The 22,370-nt window shown below is 40.2% G+C and overlaps 1 protein-coding gene across 2 annotated transcripts in view; it reads right to left on the reverse strand.

The window, feature by feature from the left end:
• Nucleotides 1–19,083, reverse strand: part of LOC109459486 (membrane-spanning 4-domains subfamily A member 4A) — a 36,441-nt gene extending 17,358 nt beyond the window's left edge. The window contains exon 1 of one of the 2 annotated variants that reach the window (XM_074336439.2): nucleotides 18,942–19,083. The gene's annotated coding sequence lies outside the window, so the exon portion shown is untranslated. Of the gene's footprint in view, nucleotides 1–7,729; nucleotides 7,920–18,941 lie in introns of those variants that run through there. The other variant, XM_019753982.3, reaches the window with a different exon arrangement.
• Nucleotides 19,084–22,370: the final 3,287 nt, after the last annotated feature.

Raw genomic sequence — 22,370 nt, forward strand, 5'->3', positions numbered from 1 at the left:
ATAATCCTTTTAATATGCTGTTGAATTTAGTTTGTTAGAGTTTTGTTGAGGATATTTACATCGATTATCATAGAAGACAGTGGTCTGTAGTTTTCTCTCCTTGTAATGTCTTTATCCAGCTATGGTATCAGGATAATGCTGACCTCAGGGAATAACATAGGAGGTATTCCCTCTTTTTTAATTTTTTGGAAGAGTTTGATAAAGATTGGTGCTAATTCTTCTTTCAATGCTTAGTAGATTTCACTGTGAGCTATCTGGTCCTTGGCTTTTCTTGATTGGGAGGTTTTTAATTATTCATTCAATCTATACTAGTTATCCATCTCTTCAGATTTTCCATTTCTTTATGATTCAGTCTAGATAGTTTGTGTGTTTCTAGAAATTTGTCCTTTTCATTTAGGTTACCCAAGTTTTTTAGAGTACAATTGTCCACAGTACTCTCACATAATCCCTCTAGTATTTCTGTAAAATTGGCCAATTCATTGTACAAGGCTAGCATTACCTTGATACCAAAATCAGGAAGAGACATCATAAAAAAGAAAACTACAGATAAATATACCTTATGAATAGACACAAATACACTCAACAAAATACCAGCAAATAGAATCCAGCAATGTGTAAAAAGGATTATACACCAAATCAAGTTAGTCTCAAGAATACAAGGTTTTTCACGATTCAAAAATCAAACAATTTAATATAGCACATTAATATAACAAAAGATGAAAATCACATGAACACCTCAATAAATGCAGAAAAAGAATTTGACAAAATCCAACAACTTTTCATAATTAAAACACTCAAACTAGGAATAGAAGGAAACTTCCTCAAACTGATCAAAAGCAGCCGTGAAAAACCCACAGTTAACATCATAATTAATGATAAAACACTGAATCTTTCCCCTTCAGGTCAGGACAAGAGAGGATGTTCACTGTAATCATTTCCATTCAACTTGGTATTGTAGGTTCTAGCCAGAGCAAGTAGGAAACAAAAAAAGATAAAAGACATCTAGGTTGGAAAAAACAAAGTAAACTCTCTTAATTCACGGATGGTGTGATGTTGTATACAGAAAATTCTAAGGAATCTCCTCTCCGCCCAAAACACTATTAGAACTAATATGCAAGTTCAACAAGTTTGCAGAATACAAATAATATATGATAAAAATCAATTGTATTTCTATACACTAGAAATAATCTGCATATGAAATTAAGAAAATAATTCCATAACAGTATCAAGAAGAATAGAGTTCTTGTGATTAGATTTAACAAAACTGCAAGACTTGTAAAAACATTGTTGAAATAAATTAAAGAAAAACTAGATAAGTGGAAAGACAACCCATGTTCAGGGATTGGAAGATTTAATATTGTTAAGATGGCAGTATTCACCAAGTTGACCTATATACCCAACACAATCCCTATCAAAATTCCAACTACCATCTCCCAGAAATTTACAAGCTTGTTCTAAAAGTTATGTGGAAATATAAGGAATCCGGAATGTTCAAAACAATCTTAGAAAAAACAAAAACAATTCGGAGCACACACACTTCCCAATTTCAAAACTTATTCCACAGCTTCATTTTCAGGACAATGTGGTACTGGCATAAGAACAGATGTATGGAAAAATGAGAGTCCAGAAATAAACCTTTACATTCATGATTAATTGGTTTTTGACAAAGATGCCAACACTACTAATGGGAAAAGAATAGTCTTTCAGTAAATGGTATTGAAAACACTGCATATGCACATGCAAAGAATGAAGTTAGACCCTTTTTCATACCAAACAAACAAACAAACAAGAAACTCAAAATGGACCAAAGATCTAAATATAAGAGCTAAAAATATAAAACTATTAGAAGACAACAGTGGAGTTAGTCTTCATGATCTTGAGTTACACAATGGTTTCTTGGCTGTAAAAACGAAAGCTCAAACAACTACAGAGAAACAGATAAATCAGATTTCATCAAAATCAGAAACTTTCCTACTTCAAAGGACACCATGAAGAAAGTGAAAAGACATCACCCAAAATGGGAGAAGATATTTGTAGATGCTATATCTGAGATGAGACTTGTATCCAGAATATAATAAAGATCTCTTATAAAAAGAAAAATAACCAAATTTAAGAAGGGGCAAAGAATTTGAATAGGCATTTCTCCAAAGAAAATATGCAAATGGCACATGAAAAAAATGCTCAACATTTTTTCATTAAAGAAATGTAAATCATCCTGTATGTTCACCACCCAGAGTCAGTTCTCCTTCCATCACCATATAGTGGATCCCTTTTACCCTCATCAACGCACAACATGATATATAGATGATGTATTACAGAATTGTACACTTGAAACCTATGTAACTTTACTAACAATTGTCACTCCAATAAATTTTAATTGAAAAAAAAAAAAAAAGAAATGTAAATCAAAACCTGTGGAGACAGAATCCCAGGGAGCAGTTTCCAGGCTCTCGGCCTCACATGGAAAGGTGCTGGCTCGGGTAGTAGATGGCCATCAGTTGTGACTAGTTGGCCATCACCTGTAACCAGTTAGCCATTAGCCATTAATATAATTGCCATGGCTATGCTGGCAAGGGGGTTTTTGTTGGTTGGTTGGCAGAGAAGCGGGTGGTGGAGTGCAGTTAGCAAGTAGATTATGTTGCAGATCATGTGGACCCTACTTCCTGTGTCTCACCCGGCCACCAGAGAGACTGGGGTGCAGGAAGACCCCTCGTTGGGGTACTGGAGGCTGTTTGCTTTTGTGTCACGACCAGCCACCATTGAGAATATAGTGGTATGACTCCCCTATCTATGGCTCCATTGGTGTTCCTTTTTGTCCTCACCATATCCTGCGTTCTGGTGCGGGGAGCGGGAGCTGAGACCCTGCATTACAAAACCACAATGAGAAACCCTTTCATACCTACTAGGATGGAAAAAATACAGGCAGACAGTGACAAATGGTGGTGGGGATGTGGAGAAATGAACCCTCAGACACTGATGTTAAGATAGTAAACTGGTGCAGCCACTTTGGGAAACAGTTTTACAGTCCTCAATATGCTAAAGATAGACTTACCATATGACCCAATAATTCCACTCTCAAGAGAATTGAAAAATATGTCTACACCCAAACTTGTACATTTTCTTAGCAGCATTTCCCGTAATAGCCAAAGATGGAAACAAACCAAATGTCCATCAACTGATGAATGGATAAACATGCAAACGGAATCTTTCTTCCATTCACCAGATGAGTATAACGGATCCTCTTGAGCAGAGGGGTCTGGAATTATGATACCTAGATTCAAATTCCAGCTGTGCACCCTTTACTCATGTTATTTAATTACGTGTTTCTCTAACTTTGTAATGCCTACCTCTTGTGGAAATTTAATGATGAGGTAATACATTTAAACCAGGGCATTTCAATACCAAGTACATATTATTATTGTTGTTACCACTGCTACTTACCCATTTTTGGGCTTTAATATAAAATACAAACTTTCTCTAATGCTCCCTGCCATTCACAGACATGCTAGAGAGAGTCCTTATTCCTGGCATCTCATGCTCCAACTTGTTCCTGTCTTGAGGGAGTTGGAGAGACAGGGAAGAGGGGCTAATACGATTCCTTAGAAGGGGTTATTCATTGTGCCATGTGGTCAGTGGGTGTGTCTTCCTTTCTTTTGCAGTTTGTCTCAAAGGTTGATCGGAAAGGTCAGGGTTGTCCACTGTTTTCTATTTTCATGGAATAAGCTACATGTAAGACTACGAAGAGGCAGGCCAGGACGCTCTCCTCTTTATCTTTCAGTCTGTTCTGATGATAACTGGGCTTGTGAGGTAGGCTCCATCTTATTGTTGTTGAGTGTGTGTATTCAGGCTTTACTGTATATTTGAGTACCCCCTGAGCAGAACCAAAGATCTCAACTTAGAGCAAAGAGATAGAATAAAATAGGTAGCTTTCTTTTTGGCCTTCAATCTAACTCACACTCTAATTCCTGGGAGACCTGCCCCTCTGAGCTTAATTTAAAGTTATTATAATAAAGCCCTTAATTTGATCTTCCCTTAGCAAGCAACTTGGACCAGAGGGAAAGGGAGAATTCTCACTTTGAGTATTAGAAGACCTAAAGGGAAGATACCCAGTCTTCCTCAACATTTCTTTTTCAAACATTAATGGGGTGCAATGAAAAGTATGGAGAGGAGATTATTTGAGGGCCTACAATTTAGTTAGTCCCTGAGATAGAGTGGCAGAAGCTAAAGGTAACAAGAACCATCAGACGGCTGTGGAACTCTGAGTGTTTTTCTTAGTGGAAGGCCTAACAATTAGCTCAGTTGCCCATGTTACAAAAATCCTGGTAGTTTGTTATTGACGCCTTCCCATATCTTCCTTGTATGTCCAATCAATCATGTTCTTCTGATCCTACACAACCACTTTTCAACTCTGGATACTTTTCCTACCTCCAAGTTATCATGTTATTTTTAGTAGGAATATTGTCATAGCTTCTGAATGTTCTCCTGTGTCCACTTGTGACCCGTATGTCCTGTTCATTCCCTACTTTGTAGCCAGAGTGGTCATATTAAAATGCAAAAACAGTTCTGTCACTTTCCTCTTTAAAATCCTTCCTTGGAATTCCAGAACCCTTACAATAAAGTTAGAATAATGCTTGTCGTTGATAGGAGGAACTCTGCTACTTCAGCCCACATCTATTTTCCAGAACTTACCTTGAATCTCTACGTTTTTTATTTTTGAAGCCACAAATACGTTTGACTTATTTCCACATTTCCAAAGCAACCATTTCGTTCCTATGCAGGGGCATTTGCACATGTTGAATTCAGTACCAAGAAAGTGCCGCCCCTCCCACAGCCACCCTGTAAACAACACCCAACCACCTCAGGATTTGATTTTGTCCCACACTGACAGTATTGCACGATGTCTGTTTCCTCTCAGACACAACTCCCCTACTCCCCCATCCATCACACATGGTTACTCAACCTGTGATGGTAAGGAAGGGTTTAAGAAATTTCACGTATTTCTCTCCTCCATCATAGAGACCAGAAGTGTTGCAAAAGTAACTACCGAAGATTCTTCTTGGTCCAACTGCATGAGTGCTTTGGTTTACTTCTCTTTAATGCAAAGAAACCTTTACATTGATCTCTCAGACATACCTTCAGACTGAGGATTTAGGAAATACAGGTCCTGTCTTATCAGACATCCCTGGTGGTTCTTTCTCTATATTTAGTAAGACAGTGAGCTTCCCCAGAGCAGACACTGTATTAAAATAACGCTTTCAAATGACTCTTATGGTCTTTCCATAGTTCTCTGGTCACATATGTCAGGTCCTGGTCACTAAGGGCTGATGCTCTGTCTTTCTAAAGAACTCTGGCTATAAAGTCATATAACTGCCTCCTACCTTCATACCTCAGAAATCCATGTGTTGTTAATTACCTAGGGAAGGTACATTCCCCCAGGACAAAAATTTGTGTTTACTCTCTAGTGCTCAACTTTTCTATATTCAAAGATCCAGGAAACCAAAACAACAGAAAATATTGGATAGATATGAGGAAGAGGTCACGTGTGACTTACATTGGGCTATCAACAACTACACTGTCTTTGTTGTTGCCGTTCCTGCTATCGATGTGGAAGAACCTAGAAAACTGCCCCCTCTCCCTCTACAGGCTCCAGAGTCCTTGTGGATCAGCAGCACCACCAATCTTTTGTGTCCTTATTTTTACATCACTATCCACCTCATGGGTCACAATTGCCAAGGAGGGAGCATGAGGAGGGAGCATGAGTAGGATGGTCTGAAGGGACGTCTTCTATTTTTTTATCAAACTTTTAAAATGAAATAGTGGCCCAAAAGGAGGCCTGATCCTGGATGGTTTGTTGGAGGATGATGATGGTAACTTAGAAATGGTGACCTGGACAGGATTCGAGAAACCTGGGTTCTACTCCTACCTCTTATACTAACTATTGTGACTCTGGGTAAGTTATCCCCCTTTTCTGGGTTTCATTTACCTCATCTGAGGAAAGAATGAATTGGGCACAACTGTCTTCAAGCTTCTTTCTGATCTCAGGAATGTTAAGAATCTACAGCATCTCTCTCATCAGTAGACTTCCTCAAGAGCAGCTTCAGTTTATGTCTTGGGTGTCACAAGAATGATGTCAAAGAGAGCTGGAGAACTAGGTCAGGCCTCAGTCTATCTCGGGCCTGCATAAGACTGGGGGTCCTGCTTCTGCCTTACAACATCTCCACCAAATTCTACCTGTGGCAGATCTTTCCTTAAATGTTGAATTGTAAAAATAACATGTCAGAGACAGAGAATAAAGACCATGAAAGAAGGGGCATCAAGAGTACATGCAATAACTTATAACCCAGAAATTCTACTCTTAGGTATCTATCCAGAGAAATCCAAAATTCTAATTCAAAAAAAATATGCACCCCTATGTTGATTGCAGCACTATTCACAATAGCCAAGACATGGAAACCACCAAAATGCCCATCGGTAGACGACTGGATTAAGAAACTGTGGTACATTTATACAATTACTTGGCCATAAAAAAGAATGAAATCTTACCATTTGCAATGATATGGATGGACCTAGAGAACATTATGCTAAGTGAAATAAGTCAGATGGAGAAAGATAAATACCATATGATTTCACTTATATGTGGAATCTAAAGAAAAGAATAAATGAGCAAACTAATCAGAAACAGTCTCAGAGATACAGAGAAAAAACTGAGGGTTGCTAGATGGGAGGGGGGTGGGGATGAGGGAGAAGGTGATGGGATTAGAAAGCACAAATTGGTAACCATGATATTGCAATGGGGATGTGAAAGACAGTTTGGGAAATATAATCAATATTGTTGTAAAGATTTTGTAGGGTGTCAGATGGGCACTTGTCTTATTAGGGAGCCCACTTCAGGGACATTGTAGATGCCCAATCACTGCACTGTACACCCGAAGCTGAGCTGCATAATATTGTATGTTAACTATAATTTAATATATATATATGTATATATAGTCATGGGATATGGAGTACAGCATAGGGAATAGAGTCAATGGAATTGTAATAGATACATATGATGTCAGAGGGGCAACAGATTGGGGAGGAAGGTTATCACTTTGTGAGGGGTGTAAATGTCTAACTATTACATTGTTTTGTACACCTGAAACTAATAAAAAAGAAAAAAGAATCCATGCAATAATTAGTCAAACTGAAATATTGCTCTCGGTTTTCTCACAGCCTGGGGATTTCAAGAACAAGAGTAACTACACAGTCTCATCCAGCATCCAACACGAGTCTTTAGGAACCTGTCCACACCCCCATCCTCTGCAGCAAAGATCGTGCCCCCAAATCCCAAAACCAACATTTAAAGGTGCATTCAAGGGGGGGGTGCTAGAAGAGGGTAAAGGTGATCTAATATATGGTGATGGAAAGAGAACTGACTCTGGGTGGTGAACATACAATGTGAGATATAGATAAAGTATTACAGAATTGTACACCTGAAATCTATGTAACTTGACTAACAATTGTCACCCCAATAAACTTTAATTAAAAAAAAAGAAAAAGAAAAAAATAAAATAAAATAAAGTGCACTTAACCCACCCCAGCCCAGAATACCAGCTTGTGCCATGGGGGCGGGGGGGGGGGGAGGGTGACCTCATCCTTTCTCATTCCACTCCCAGGGATCCTAAAACCAGTGGATGAGAAAACCAAAACTATTAGCCCAAAGCCTAGAAAGTCATGACCCTGGACCTACCTTTTTTCAAGCCTGCAGTGTCTCCTGTGTGTCAGAATGCCAGAGACTCTGGGCAAGCGCCTTCAGTCCAGACACAACCACTTGCCCCCACTCCACACCTAACTCAGTTTAAATCTGCATTCTTCTAGCAGTTTTTCTAAATCACAAAGGCTTTCTGAGTATTTGTGAGACATACAACTAGTTCCTTTTTTTTATGTCGGAAGCAACAATTTTGTGTCCCTGATGTGGGTGTGGATGTCTATTGTGAAATGCAGTGAACAAGCAGTGACTGCCACATAGTCTTTTTTTTTTTTAAACTTTTTTTTTTATCAGTTTCAGGTGCACAAAACAATGTAATAGTTAGACGTTTATCATTTATATCCCTCACACAGTGACAACCCCCTCCCCCTATCCACTATCCCTCTGACATCGCACACAGTCTTGATAGGAAAATTCTAGTGGTTACCACTGTGTATATCAGGGGGCATCAGTGATTGAGGATTTGCTATGGGTCTGACTCCGCTCAAAGGTTTTTATCTACGCAAATTGAACGGCATTTAAAAATCATTTGAAACTCTCCTTTACACATTTTCACACGTTGCCCCTGTCTTCCTAGAAAACTGTGTGTTACCATTCTACGCAATTTAAATGTACAATTTACATGAAATTTCACCGGTGGAGATGAATTTCTGTAAAACGGCAACAAATTGGTGGCATAGCAATAACTAATGTGACACCTTTCTAAATCAAAGAGGTAGCTGGTATGATAGAGAAAGCCTGGCCTTGACTAAGACAAAGCCAATTCCAATCATTTATTGCATGACCTTATTATTTCTCTGAACCTAAGATTCCCCATTAGAATATGAAACCAATAGTTTCTTTATATGGAAAGCACAGGGGTGTTCAGCTCTCATTCATTCAGCGTTTTCTTAGAGGAAAATTACTATGAGCCAAGCACTGTGCTGTGTGCTGCAGAGAAAATGGTGAAAAATGACAGACACGAGCCCTGTGTCCCAGGAGCTTATAGACTACTGGGCATACAGACAGGTAAACAAACCATCAGAATCCAGTTCTTTGCAAGGTAAAGTGGAGTATTCTAAGAGAGCTCATAGGAAGAGCCATTAATCCGGCATTGGCGATGCAGAGGAGACTTCCTGGAGAAGGGGGCCTCTAACAAGGGACCTGATGAATGAGCAGGAGACAGACAAACGGAGGAAGAGTTAGGAGACAAATGGAGACAGAGTCAATAGAATGAAGAAAAACCAAAGGGCTAGAGAGACCATGGTGCAGTCGAGAAACTAACAGAGCTTCACAGTCGCTGAAGCTTAGAACAGGACTCGTCAGGTAATTCAGAGCCTTACATCACTTGAAGGACTTTGGAGTTTATTCTGAGTAACTGGAATTTATAAAAAGTCTTCAAGTTAATGAATGTGATTGAACATTGACTATACGTCAGTCCATATGCTTTAGACTGATGCCTACTTTGCTTTTCATAGAAAATGAGACTGAAGCTGAGCTAGTGTGGGTGAGATTGAAGCCCAGATTTGCCTAATTCAACAGACTATGTTGTCTGGAATCCTCTGGAATATCCTTCTCAAAAAAAAAAGGTATCTCAGAAATATTGTCCTGGCTACCACGTGGAGGAGAAACAATAGGAAGAAACAATACCGAAGTCAGGGAGTTACACTCAAAGAAGCAGCCGTCAACCTGGGGAGAGATAATGGTTACTTATGGTTAGTGAAGGCAGAGAGACGTGAATAGGTTTGAAAGGTGTTTGGAAAAAAAAAAAAAAAAAAGAAAGGTGTTTGGGGGGTAGACACAGCAGTGCTGGGTGGGAGAATGGATGGGGTAAGGAGAAAGAACAGGAAAGGGTGATCCTCAGATTCTGGTTTAGGGAACTGAATGAGTGACAGGGCCACTCACAAAAGCAATAGACGTGGACAGGGACAAAGAGTAAAATTTTGAGCATGTTTAGTTTGAATTATGTCAGGAGCTTCCAATAGGCTTGACAGTTAGGAGCTGGCAACTGGCAGGAGCTAGGGAGTCAGAACACAGCTATAGAAATAAATCTAGGCAATTATTATATATGGACGATGAGATCACCCAGCGCTGCAAGTGAAGGCAGAGAAGATGAAAGCCTTGTGAGACAATAAAACCAGTATTAGCAGAAGTAGGCATTCCCAGAGGAATATGAAAACAGAGCTAAGGAAGGCAGCAGGAACACGAGGAAAACGGGGCATCACAGAAGCCAAGGCTACAGAGAGTTTGGTGATTTCACAAGAGACATTGAGATGCTGAACTAAGGACAAGTGCCACTCTCCCTTCTCACTCTATATTGCATGAAATGACAAAAAGTTTAGGGATATCAGTAGCTGACAAGTGATTCTGAAGAATTAAGGAAACATCGAACTAGTAGAAACTTGAAACTTGACAGAGCAGCATGAAGAGAATCACCCTACCCCAAAGTAAGCATAAAAGAAAACTACTATAGTAAGATCAAATGCAGGAAGAGTCCAAGTTCAGTGTCAAAAACTATAAATAGCAGGGGGGTGGTGCAGAGCCTTGGACACCTGTTTAGGTAATTGATTTTTTTAAAATTATGTTGGAAACAGCTGAGTCAGCTGTCCCTTTCTCCCTCATTCAGGCATCACACAACAATGTGGTTTACCCCCAAGGTCTGAGAACTGTTATCCGAGAAAAATTACAATTATGGTGCAGGCAATAATATGCGAGTGCTATATCTAAGTAAGAAGCAGAACAGAGACAGGGATAACTTCAAACCTTCAAAGTAACAGGAGAAAAAGAAGAAGTAGGGAGATGGGTATTATGGAATTGGCCTCCAAATGAGAGTCCTGAGTTCACTTTGTAGAGCTAGGATTCTGATGGAGACACGGAGGGCACCTTGGTCTGGAGAAGAAGGGTGCTCTCCCCCACCTAGGTCCCAACCAACCTTCACCTTTGACCTGTCTTAGTGCCTCCACCTCCCTCACAACCACCAGATGTAAGCTACAGTAAAGCACTGAGAATCAAAAAACAATTACTAAATAAAAGTGTGAATAGACACTAAACATTAAAGGAAATAAATACTGTAAAACAGAGAAACAGAATTAAACAAACAACTGAAGAAACAAAATATGTTTTTCATTTTTTTTGCAACTGCTCTATATTCTCTTATGTCCCCTTTCTTGCATCATTTTCAAATGATCGGGTATTTATTATTATTATTATTATTATTATTATTATTTTTATATGTCTTCCTTCAATTAGTCTGGTAATTACACAGTTTTTATTATGTGTTTACTTATAACCCTAAAAATTACAGCGTGTATATTTGATTTTTCAAATTCTAATAATTAGAATTTTATTTCTTCCAGGAAGACTAATAATAACATGGTAGATTCAATACCAAATATATGAGTAAATACCGGGGGTGCCAAAAAAATGCATACACATTTTAAGAGATGTTATCTATGCTCAAGCAGTAGTTCGCCATAATCAGAAGTGTCTGGACCCTGATGGTAACCACTTTGAGCACCTCTTGTCTTTGCAGAAGTCAAGCATGACTTGTATCCGTCTTTTGTTATCGGTATATATTAATACATGGTTATCCTTTGTTAAAATATGTATACATTTTTTTGGCACCCTCTGTATAGTATATGTAATCGATGACAAAGATTTCAGACCAGATTTTTTAAAAGTCAAAACTTAACTACTTACTATTTTTAAAAAGGCAAATCTTAATGGATACCAAAAAGCTTAAAGTAAAACAAAGAGAAAAGATATATCAGGCAAACCCTAAACCAAAAGAGTATTAATATTAAACAAAGTTGACCTTAGAGCAGAAAGCATTACTGATACAATAGAGGAATTTGAGGGCACAAAAAGTGCTCTTTAAAATGAAAACATTATCACTATATCTTTCATTGTCATTAATACCTATTATCTTGAGAATCAACTTTGTGCAAAGCTTTTTATATGTAATCTCAACTATCCCTACAAACACCTTTCTAAGTAATAGTATCTCCACTTAGCAGATGAGAAAACCGAGACTCAGAGGCATTAATTATTTTATCCACTAAATTCCATGTAAGGTGAGATCCAACCCAGACCTGTTACAAAAACCAGAGTTTTAGGTCTGCCTTTCAGGAGAGTCTCCCACAAACAGTGGGGTGAGGGGTGGGGATTCAGGGCACATTTTCTTGTTCACTGACTCCCTCTTGTGGGTCAATTAAATATATCACTTCAGTGTTAAGGAAATGAAGCAGATGAGGAAAGAGAGTCAGGGAAACTGGGTTATAAATCCATTACTTTCAGAACCCATACGAATCACTTTCTTTCTCTGGGCCACAGTTTTCTCATGTTTCAGTGTAGTTGTGTAGGAAGAGCTCCAAGTCCCTTCTAGCTCTTATGTTCTGTATTTATAACATGTATATGGGGTCACTCAGGGAAGGCCCAATCCTAGCACCTTTACATTATGTGTGTGTGTGTGTGTGTGTGTGTGTGTGTCTGTGAGTGTGTGTGAGTGTGTGTATGTGTGTGTGTGCGTGTGTGACTTGAGTGCCTCCTCAGTGAGTGTCTCCATGACTTTAGCACTGCTACAGCACACACACACACACACACACACACACACACAAAATTGGTGTGTACAGGGCGCTGAATTCATCCGTGTATCACTTGCTTACAAGAGGGCAACCCAGGGCCTAATTCAGGATACTGCCTAACCTCAGGAAACATGGCCAAAAAGGTTGGTCAGTGCAGGATCCAGGATCTGAACCTAGGTTTGCTGGCTCTAAGCTCCTTTATTCCTGCCACACTTATCTATACCAGACTGAATAAACTTGGTAATGAAGATGCCAAAAACAGGCAAAGGGCATAAAAGGAGCTATGATCGTTTGGTGCAACACCCAGCCAGCAGTAGGAATGTGGGTTCATTATAACTGAAAACATTAGCATTTACCTGAATCCTCTTTAGGTTTGTAGGGACAGAGCCAGGAGTGGTTTCCAGGCTCTCGGCCTCACATGGAAAGTGCTGGCTCAGGTAGTAAATGGCCATCAACTGTGATTGCATGGCCATCAGCTGTGGCTAGTTGGCCGTCAGCTGTAACCAGTGAGCCATTGGCCACTAATATAACTGCCGTGGCTACGCTAGCAGAGGGAGGAAAGAGAGGAAAAATGGGGGCTAGCAAGAAGATGGCGGCTGCGCTAGCAAGAGCGGATTGCAGTTAGCAAGTGGGAGTCGAGAGGGAGTCGACGGGAGTCGAGGAGATTTGGTCGGTTGGCAGAAAAGCTGACAGCAGGTCGCACGTCGTGTGAATCGGGCCTCCAGTGAAACTATAATGGTATGACTCCCCTACCTATGGTTCCGTGGGTGTTCCTTTTTGGCCTCACCACATCCTGTGTTCTTATGTGGGGAGTGGGAGCTGAGACCCTGCAGACCACCCTGCATGACAGGTCAGACAGTGGTTTAACACGAATGGCTGTGAATGATATACACTCTTGTGTCTCATACGCAAAACTGACTTAACTAAATTGCAGAACTGTCATAAGGATTAATGAATGTCATAAGGAGGTGCTTGGGAAATGGCAACAAAGATGATTGCTATTTCTGAGCTTACAGAAAAGCAACCCAAGAGAAACTGACTAGGAAATTCCATGAATACAAAAAAAAAAGACAGAATTCAGAACGCCTCTTGAAGGAGAAAACTGGTTGTAGTGGCCCTGAAAGTACAGTGGTACCTTGGTTTTTGAACATAATCCACGAGTTCTGAAACATTCAAAAACAGCCGACAGCTAGGCCTCAGGATCTTGCCCTCAGTGGAAGCCGTGTGACTTCTGAGTCGTGTTCAAAAACCAAAGTTGAAAGGTGTTGATTTGGGGAAAGGAAAATAATGAGAGCATGGTAGAGAGCTATTCTCTGATTCTCCAGTTTTCTATGTTGTGGGGGCAGAGCCCCAGAGAGCAGTTTCCAGGCTCTTGGCCTCACATAGACAGGTGCTGGCTCAGGTAGTAAATGGCCATCAATGTGATGGGATGGCCATCAGCTGTGGCTAGTTGGCCGTCAGCTGTAACCAGTGAGCCATTGGCCACTAATATAACTGCTGTGGCTATGCTAGCAGAGAGAAGAAGAATGGGGGCTAGCAAGAAGATGGCGGCTGGGCTGGCAAGCGTGGATGGCGGTTTGCAGACAGTGTGGATGCAGCCTCCAGTGGGAGTGAGAGTATAGTGCCGCCAGAGAGAATATAGTGGTATGACTCCCTTACCTATGGCTCCGTGGGTGTTCCTTTTTGGCCTCACCATATCCTGCGTTCTTATGTGGGGAGTGGGAGCAGAGACCCCGCCGGGTCCCCTGCATGACATATGTGTAGGTTCAGTCCTGGGACACTGGCTGAGACCAGCTTCGCCTGGATCTTTATTGGTCACCTTTGTGTCCACTGGTCACAGGTCAGTCCCAAGCCTGAGCACTGAGGCCTCTCCAGTACTTTCTCTGAACCAGTTAACCAAGATCCTGGATGCCAGGTACAGAAGAACCCTGGAGTTGGAATTTTCTGGGCCTGGGCTTTCAGGACAAGAATGAGGACAAAAGATGTTGGGATATGAAATTCAGATGTTCGAGCCTCTCATTCGGCCTTCCTCATCAGGCCCTTTCTCCAACCCTGAAGGACGTATACCAGTGTCGTGCTGTCAGCTTGCTCATGGATGTAGCTGTTCTGCATTCTAACCGGGCACAGACAGTAGACAGCAGGACCTGGGTTTCACCATCAACCCCTAACTGACTGCATGACAGATACCACATACGCTTACTGAAAGAATCCCCCTGGGAATGTGGACTCCAACCCTCTCCGTGCTGATTCTGCAAAAGGCCCAATGTTGCATGTCGGGTCCCCGATTCCTCTTTCCCAGGAACTATCACATCTTGCGTGTTCCCCCTTGGGGTACCCCAGAGCCTTTCTTCCCACCCCCCTCATTTGCATTTTAGGACACATCACTTTTCATTTATTTGATCACACAAGTCATTTGCTTTCAAATCCAATGTTTTTCATGTATAAACACCTGGCTATTTCTATTTCTTTGAGTTGAATTACATGATCATGTCCTTCCTCCATTTATAGTTTTCTTGCTTGTTTTCTTTCTCTCGCTTGTTACAGATGTTACAAATATTTATTCCTTGTTATAATTTGGCTTTGCCTTTTGAATTGTTTATCAGGTTTTTACGTTAATTAAAAAGTGCATAAATTTCTGGGTAATCAAGCACATATTTATATGGTTAGAGATTCTTCCAAACTCTAAACCAAGAAGAAAACAAATATCTTTTCTAGTCTTAATTTTTTAACATTTGATTATTCATTCAATCTGTTATCTGTTATTTATTTGGGGATATAGTATAAGTAGTATGAGGCAGGGCCTAATGTGTTATCCTTTATGGAGTTAGCTGTACTTTTTTTCCCATGGTATGAAAATAATTTATTTAGAATACATTCAATAGACACTTATTAACATTTTTCATATACTATTTTCACACATAGACAGGGTTGCTGTCTGGGATTTCTATTCTCACTGGTTTATCATTCACTCTAGTTAGGCAGCAGTAACACACAATTTGTATTATTTAATGTGTATTTTATTTTAATGTCTATTAGTACAATCCTTACTTCAGCATTTCTCTTTTCAAAGATGCTTTTGGCTAGATGTACTCATTCCATATGAACTTTAAATCAATGTCAAGTTCCCCAAGGCACTTTTTTGGGAAGTATTTTACATTTGAAATACATTGTAGAATAATTCACATCCAGAAATATGTAAATTTAGTCAAGTCTCTTTTTATGTTCCTGAATAAAAAAATGTGTATCTTTCCTCATACAAGTTTTTCACACTTCAGGTTAAGTGAATTACAGTATTTTTCATTTTTTGTTGCAATATGAAAATTTTACTCACTTCAGGTTATTGGTTATTGACAGTTTAAATATGTACACATTTTCACTGGGCTTCATTTTTTTATTGTGGGAACCAATATTTGTTTCCCACTTTTGTTTGTTTGTTTCCCACTATCTATTTCCATATTTATTACAGTATGATTAGTAAATGTGACCTGGATTTGTTTTTTTCATTTAATGCAGTTTTCTTTGTGATGAATATATGGTCAATTATTGTCAATATATCAAATGAGCTTAAAAAGCATGTTTCCTTAATATTGGTTCATTCAATCATTTTATTATTCAACTCATCTGGCTTTTTTGCTTACATTTCTCAAAAAATTTCAAGCTATCTGTTAAAAATGCTCATGACTATTGTTTTTGTCAGTTTTTCATATTCCTAGGCAACATTTTTATTATTGGTACATTGTTATTTGGTCATAAAGATTTTTGACAATATATTGTCATTAGAAATGAGCACCTTTGTCATATTTAAGAATTTTCCTTAGACTTTTGCTGTCTGATATTAATATTGCATCCTTTGTCCTTTTATTTTGCATTTTCTTACCTGTCTACCTCTCCTTACCCTTGCACATCCTACTATACCAGGGACCTTTGTAAATACAAATGGGACCTAGTCACCACTCTGCTTAGCTCCTCTGTGGCTGCTTGATGCCTCCAGGACGCCTTCAAAGCCCTGGGCAGCCAGGGTCTTGTCTCTCTCCCAGTTGGTTCTCTCACTTTTCAGTGTGTGACAGAATCATAACCAACTGCTTCCAGGTCGCCCCACAGGCCAAACAATTTCTCGCCCTGGCCTTCCCACACTGATCCCCCTCCCTAGAATACAGAGGGCCACCAGCACCTGTTCTTCTTCGAAAGCACCTTTTAATTGTCACCTGTTCAATGAAGCCTGTTCTTCCCCTTGTTCAACAGACCCCTCACACCTTTGTGCTCGCACGATGCTCTCTACATACCATGTTCAAGGACAAGGACAATATCTTACTCATCAGGTGTCGCTAGTCTCTAGCATAGTACCGGCACGTGGCAGGCACTTCACACATATCGGCTGAGTGAGAGAATCAACTGTGAGTGGCAGTTTATGTGGAATAGTGACCCAAGAGAGTGCTAGCATGGTAGGGCAAAAATACACAATCAAGTGCAAAATAATAATAACATTAATGTTACAGCCTATGATATGAGTCTTCAGCTTAGTATCAGTTTTCCACAGCCTAGAAGAACCTGCCAGCCTAAGAACCCATAAGGGGAAGCCAGGATTCCTGCTACGAGGGGAGCCTCATTTTTTCACTTGGTTGTACTGGATCAGATGCCTGCGCACTTTCCTTCCAGATGCCTCTCCATTTTTAACCTGAAACACAAAAACTTTGATTTTGGGCAAGTTCTTTCACTTCTCAGTGTCTTCCTCTGTTTGTCTGCAAAGTAGGGAGAGTTAAAAATATAATAGCACTCCAAGCTAATAGGATGGGAAAATATATATCAAACAATGCTCACTCAACACAGCGTCACTTCATCAGTACTCATGAGGTTCCTTTTCTTCCTGTATCTTTCCCTGCCTTGTTTTCCTAGACAATATAGCTAGTTAACCCTTCTGTAGCTTGACGTCTTTATTTTTTCCAAGGGCCCTGACCCCCTTTTTCTCCCCCATCTCCCCAGGCCCACCTAAGTGACTTTCTGGGGCCACTCCTGCTACACCAAACAAAAAGAAAAGCAATATATGTAGAAAATTTACATCTTAATTCTCTGCATTTTAGATAATACTAAATGTTCCATCTACTTTCTCACAGTTGTATGTACACACACACACACACGCACACAAAGTACCAGCACATATGAGTGTGCAGGTGGAACACTACACAAATCTAAGAAGCTCCACTTGTGCCACCACAGATTTGTGTACTTTTTACAACTGCCCAGCAGATGGCAACAAGGTGTCCTGAGGAAGGGCAGAAGCTACTGTAAACACTAGAGGCTAAGCTGTTGATCTGGACATAATAGTATTTAAGTAGGCCAGAGACCACTTAGTTTCATCTGAGGCCCAAAGAGGATGGATAACATAGTGTCCTGCCAAGCACGGGGCAGTTGGAAGTACCTTGTCATGCAGGGAGTCACGCAGGGTCTCTGGTCCTGCTCCCCACATAAGAACACAGGATATGGTGAGACCAAAAAGGAACACCCACGGAGCCATAAGTAGGGGAGTCATATCACTATAGTCTCACTGGCGGCTGGGTTGGAGACACAGGAGGCAGGAGCCACAGAATCCGCAACCTGCTGTCCACTTCTCTCTGCCAGCCAACCTCACTTGCTAACTGCAATCCACTCTTGCTAGCTCAGCACCATCTTCTTGCTAGTCCCCATTTTGCTGCTAGCATTGCCACGGCAGTTATATTAGTGGTCAATGGCTCACTGGTTACAGCTGACGGCCAACTAGCCACAGCTGATGGCCATCCAATCAGAGTTGATGGCCATTTACTACCCAAGTAAGCACTTTTCCATGTGAGGCCGAGAGCCTGGAAACTGCACTCCTGGCTCTGTCCCCACATACCTCCCCCAGAAACAGGTCATTTTTAGATTATAATTTAGACCAATAAAAGATCCTCCCCTCCCTGATGAGTATTTTATTATCAATATTGTTTAGAATTTCTGTACACATGGGTAATAAAGGTAGATGGCAGTTTTGTTTTAAAAGTTTCTACAGACAATGCTTCCCCTTATTGCCTGCACCTGGAGGAACCATTCCCATCACCCTTCTTGATCTGCCAAGTAGATGACAGTTACTCCCAGTTTACAAAATGAAATGCCGTTTACCCAAGAAGTTACAAAAGAGCCAAAAAATTACAAAAGAGCCAAGAAGAAATTACAAAAGAGCCAAAAAGTGGTTTTCTCAACCAGCCTATGAGAGAAATTTAGACTGAGATCCAACTAAGAGAATTTCATTAGAAATAATTTCACTTGAAAACTTTACTGGAGAATTTGCTGGAAGAAAACAAAGTGTGGTTTTGCCCCTCGTCCCCCTGCAGGAGAAGCAAGGAAGCATTTACCCTCATCTCTAAGCTCAGAGAGACAGAACGCAATGGGACCATTTCAAGATTTTAATGTATAATCCCACAGTTTGGGGAAGACGGTAGACTTGAGTCTAACACACTCTGAGGAACCAAAAAAGGCTACGGCTGGGGCTTTGGATTCTGATGGCCAGTGTATGTGTATTTATCTATTGTTACCTAACAAATTACCACAACTTTAGAGGTTTAACACAACACACCCATATTATTTTGTGTCTATGGGGTGGGACTCTGGGCATGGCTTACCTGCTGTCTTTGCTTCGGGATCTCACACGGCTACAGTCAAGGAGTTGGCAGAGTCTTAACTAAGGAAGGGCAGAAGCTACTGTAAACACTTTCAAGCTTCCACTGTTGTTAGAATCCAGTGCCTAGCAGTTGTAGGACAAAGGGCCCCATCGCTGGGTGTTGTCTGGAGGTCTTTGCAGGCTGTCAGCTGCAGGCCACTCTCAATTCCTAAAAGCTGTCCACAATTCCTTGCCACATGGAGGCCCCTAATATAGCCACTTGCTTCTCATAGTCAGCAAGGAAGAGAAAGAGACAGATGGTACTGTGTTTCCCCAAAAATAAGACCTAGCCAGACCATTAGCTCTAATGCATCTTTTGGAGCAAAAATTAATATAAGATCCGGTATTATTATATTATATTATATTATATTATATTATATTATATTATATTATACTCAGTCTTATTTTACTATAATATGTAAGACTGGATCTTATATAATATATAATATGATATGATATAATTATAATATAATACCGGGTCTTATATTACTTTTTGCTCAAAAAGACACAGTAGACCTGATGGTCCAGCTAGGTCTTATTTTTGGGGAAACAGGATATGACCTCCTGCAATGTAATCATGCAACCACATACATCCTGTCACCTTTGCCATAGTCTACTGAGTCAAAGCAAGCCACAGGTCTTGCCTATACTCACAAGAAGCAATCACAAAGAACATGAATGGCAGGAGGCAGGAATCATTAGAACCACGCCAGAGTCTGTCTGCTCCAGCGATGCAGGAAGACTAGGTTGTATTGGGATGGCCTGTCCCTCTCAGTGTAAGCCATGTGAAAGAGACTCCACCTGGGTGGTCTTAGTGCTTGCTCCAAAAGGACACCAGCAGGAAGCAAGGAGATCTTGAAGAGAATGAGGCTAGAGATGTTCACAGGACACTCAGGGGTGAGACAAAGGAGGAACCATGAGCAACCATCTGAGTGAGCGCATTAGAATTCTGAGGGAACCAGAGCCAATGAATCCATCCCGCTGATGGAATCACAGTGCATTCAACCCCAACCAGCCTGACAGCACGTTGGGAAAGGAATCAAGGAATTCATCTTCTGCCCCTCAGCTTTTCTCATTCCTACCTTCGGCTCAGCAAGAATCAGAAATCCCTCCTAGCTTGTTCCTCCCCACAAAAGGCATCCTGTCCAGAGCAGACCCAAACTGAGGAAAGGAAGAAGTTTTCACTGCAAATGACAGTTGAGTTTTGATTCTTGGTAAGACTGTACATTTTAATTACTGAAGTGACTGGAGAATGTGTCATTCGCTGATCTTAGATTTTAAATAAGAAGCTGAAGGGAACTAGACCCGCCCTCCCTCCAGGGAACATTTGGAAAGGACAGTTGTAGGGAAAGAGTAAGGTTGTTTTCTTTGAATTCTGTGAGTCCCACTTATTCAAGTACAAGAAACAAAGACTTTAAAAACCCGAAAAGGAGGAAAAGGGCTATATAATTTTTGTGTTCTCCATACTGCATATACTCCTGCTTTACGAATTGAGCTACTAAATTCCTTAACAATAAGTGAAGCCCTTACAGGAGAACTGGGATTGTTTTCAGTGCTCTATCTTACAAAAAGGGCTCTATCCCCAAATTCTATAATTAAAAACCACAACTGTAAACCAATTGTAATATTATTTATTTATTTTAACTAACCCACTGTTTCTACTTAAATACATTCATTTAAAAATAAAATAAATTTCATCACTGTACATTTTTGTGCAGTATTATCTGTTATAATAAAAAGTAATGACAAATAAATGTGATTTAAATGAAAAATCATCGCATTTCAGATAAAGAATATCTGTAAGTTTAGACTTAGTTGACTATTTAATGATAAGAATTAATGTGATTATAATTGCTTAAGTCATGAAGGAATTTTGTCTGAATACCACTTACTTAAAATGAAGATGACCTTTCATATCAATAAGATAACTTTTAAAAAATTTGACAAATACTAAGAATCTCAAGTCACACGTGTATCGAATCAGAATGTTCAAAAGATTTTAATCCCATTATATAAGATTTGACACGTTAGGGTAAAATAAATATCACTAGAGCTTTCCAAAAATGAATAAATAAATAAAGCTGAGTTTATGTGTTTATATATGTGTCTAGTAAGGAACTATCTCAGAGAGGAAATTCAGTAAATATTCACTGAGGGGGAAAGTTAGGGGTTTTCCAGCAGTTAAAAAGGATGTTTCAACTGGTTATGCAAGCTGAAGACTGAAAACTAGAACTCTGGGTGAAACAATGAGTTGTTTAAATCAAGTCCCATTGTTCAAAGTTTATAATCATTTATCAGCTTCAGTGGGTTGAATTAGTTGTAATGAGACGCAACACTCAGTTTTGATTTATTTCCTAGAAATATTTACCTTTTACACTCAAACTTAATTGCTAGCCAAAATTATAGGGGGAAAAATTGGTGAACAAATTTTGGTTTTTCAAAATGCCATTAAAATTTGATATAATATAGGGGAAGGGCTGTGTGTGGGGGGGGTTAAAATGATGTCGTGCGGGGCAGCCTGCGGGGTCTCAGCTCCCTCTCCCCACATAAGAACACAGGACATGGTGAGGCCAAAAAAGGAACACCCACAGAGCCATAGATAGGGGAGTCATACCACTATATTCTTGCTGGCAGTTGGGTTAGAGACACAGGAAGCAGGAGCCACACTGTCTGCAACCCTCACTGTTCCACTTGCAGGCTCAGCCACCATCTTCTTGCTAGCCTCCATTTTCTGCTAGCGTAGCCACGGCAGTTATATTAGTGGCCAATGGGTCACTGGTTACAGCGGACGGCCAACTAGCCACAGCTGATGGCCATCCAATCACAGTTGATGGCCATTTACTACCCGAGTGAGCACCTTTCCACGTGAGGCCGAGAGCCTGGTAACTGCACTCCTGGCTCTGTCCCCACAGATGAAATATGAAATCCTCCCAAATTTATTAAGATTTGCCAAGTGATGGTACATCTTTTTGGCAACCTCTGTATATGAGGTCTGACTATTAAGTTTGCGAACTTGTTGCAATGATGTTCCTAACTTTTTTGATATCAGAAGGTTTATTCGCTATGAATTTGTACCAACTGGACAAACAGTTAACCAAGGTTACTACTAGGAAGAGCTGAAAAGGCTGCATGAAAAAGACGACCTGAACTTTTCGCCAACAACTCACGGCTCGTGCATCACGACAATGCACCAGCTCACACAGCACTGTCCGTGAGGGAGTTTTTAGCCAGTAAACAAATAACTGTATTAGAACACCCTCTCTACTCACCTGATCTGGCCCCCAATGACTTCTTTCTTTATCCGTAGATAAAGGAAACATTGAAACATTGAAAGGAAGGCATTTTGATGACATTCAGGACATCAAGGGTAATATGACGACAGCTCTGATGG

This window comes from Rhinolophus sinicus, chromosome 14 (assembly GCF_057876585.1).
Source record: "Rhinolophus sinicus isolate RSI-liver-muscle chromosome 14, RSI-T2T, whole genome shotgun sequence".
NCBI lineage: Eukaryota > Metazoa > Chordata > Mammalia > Chiroptera > Rhinolophidae > Rhinolophus > Rhinolophus sinicus.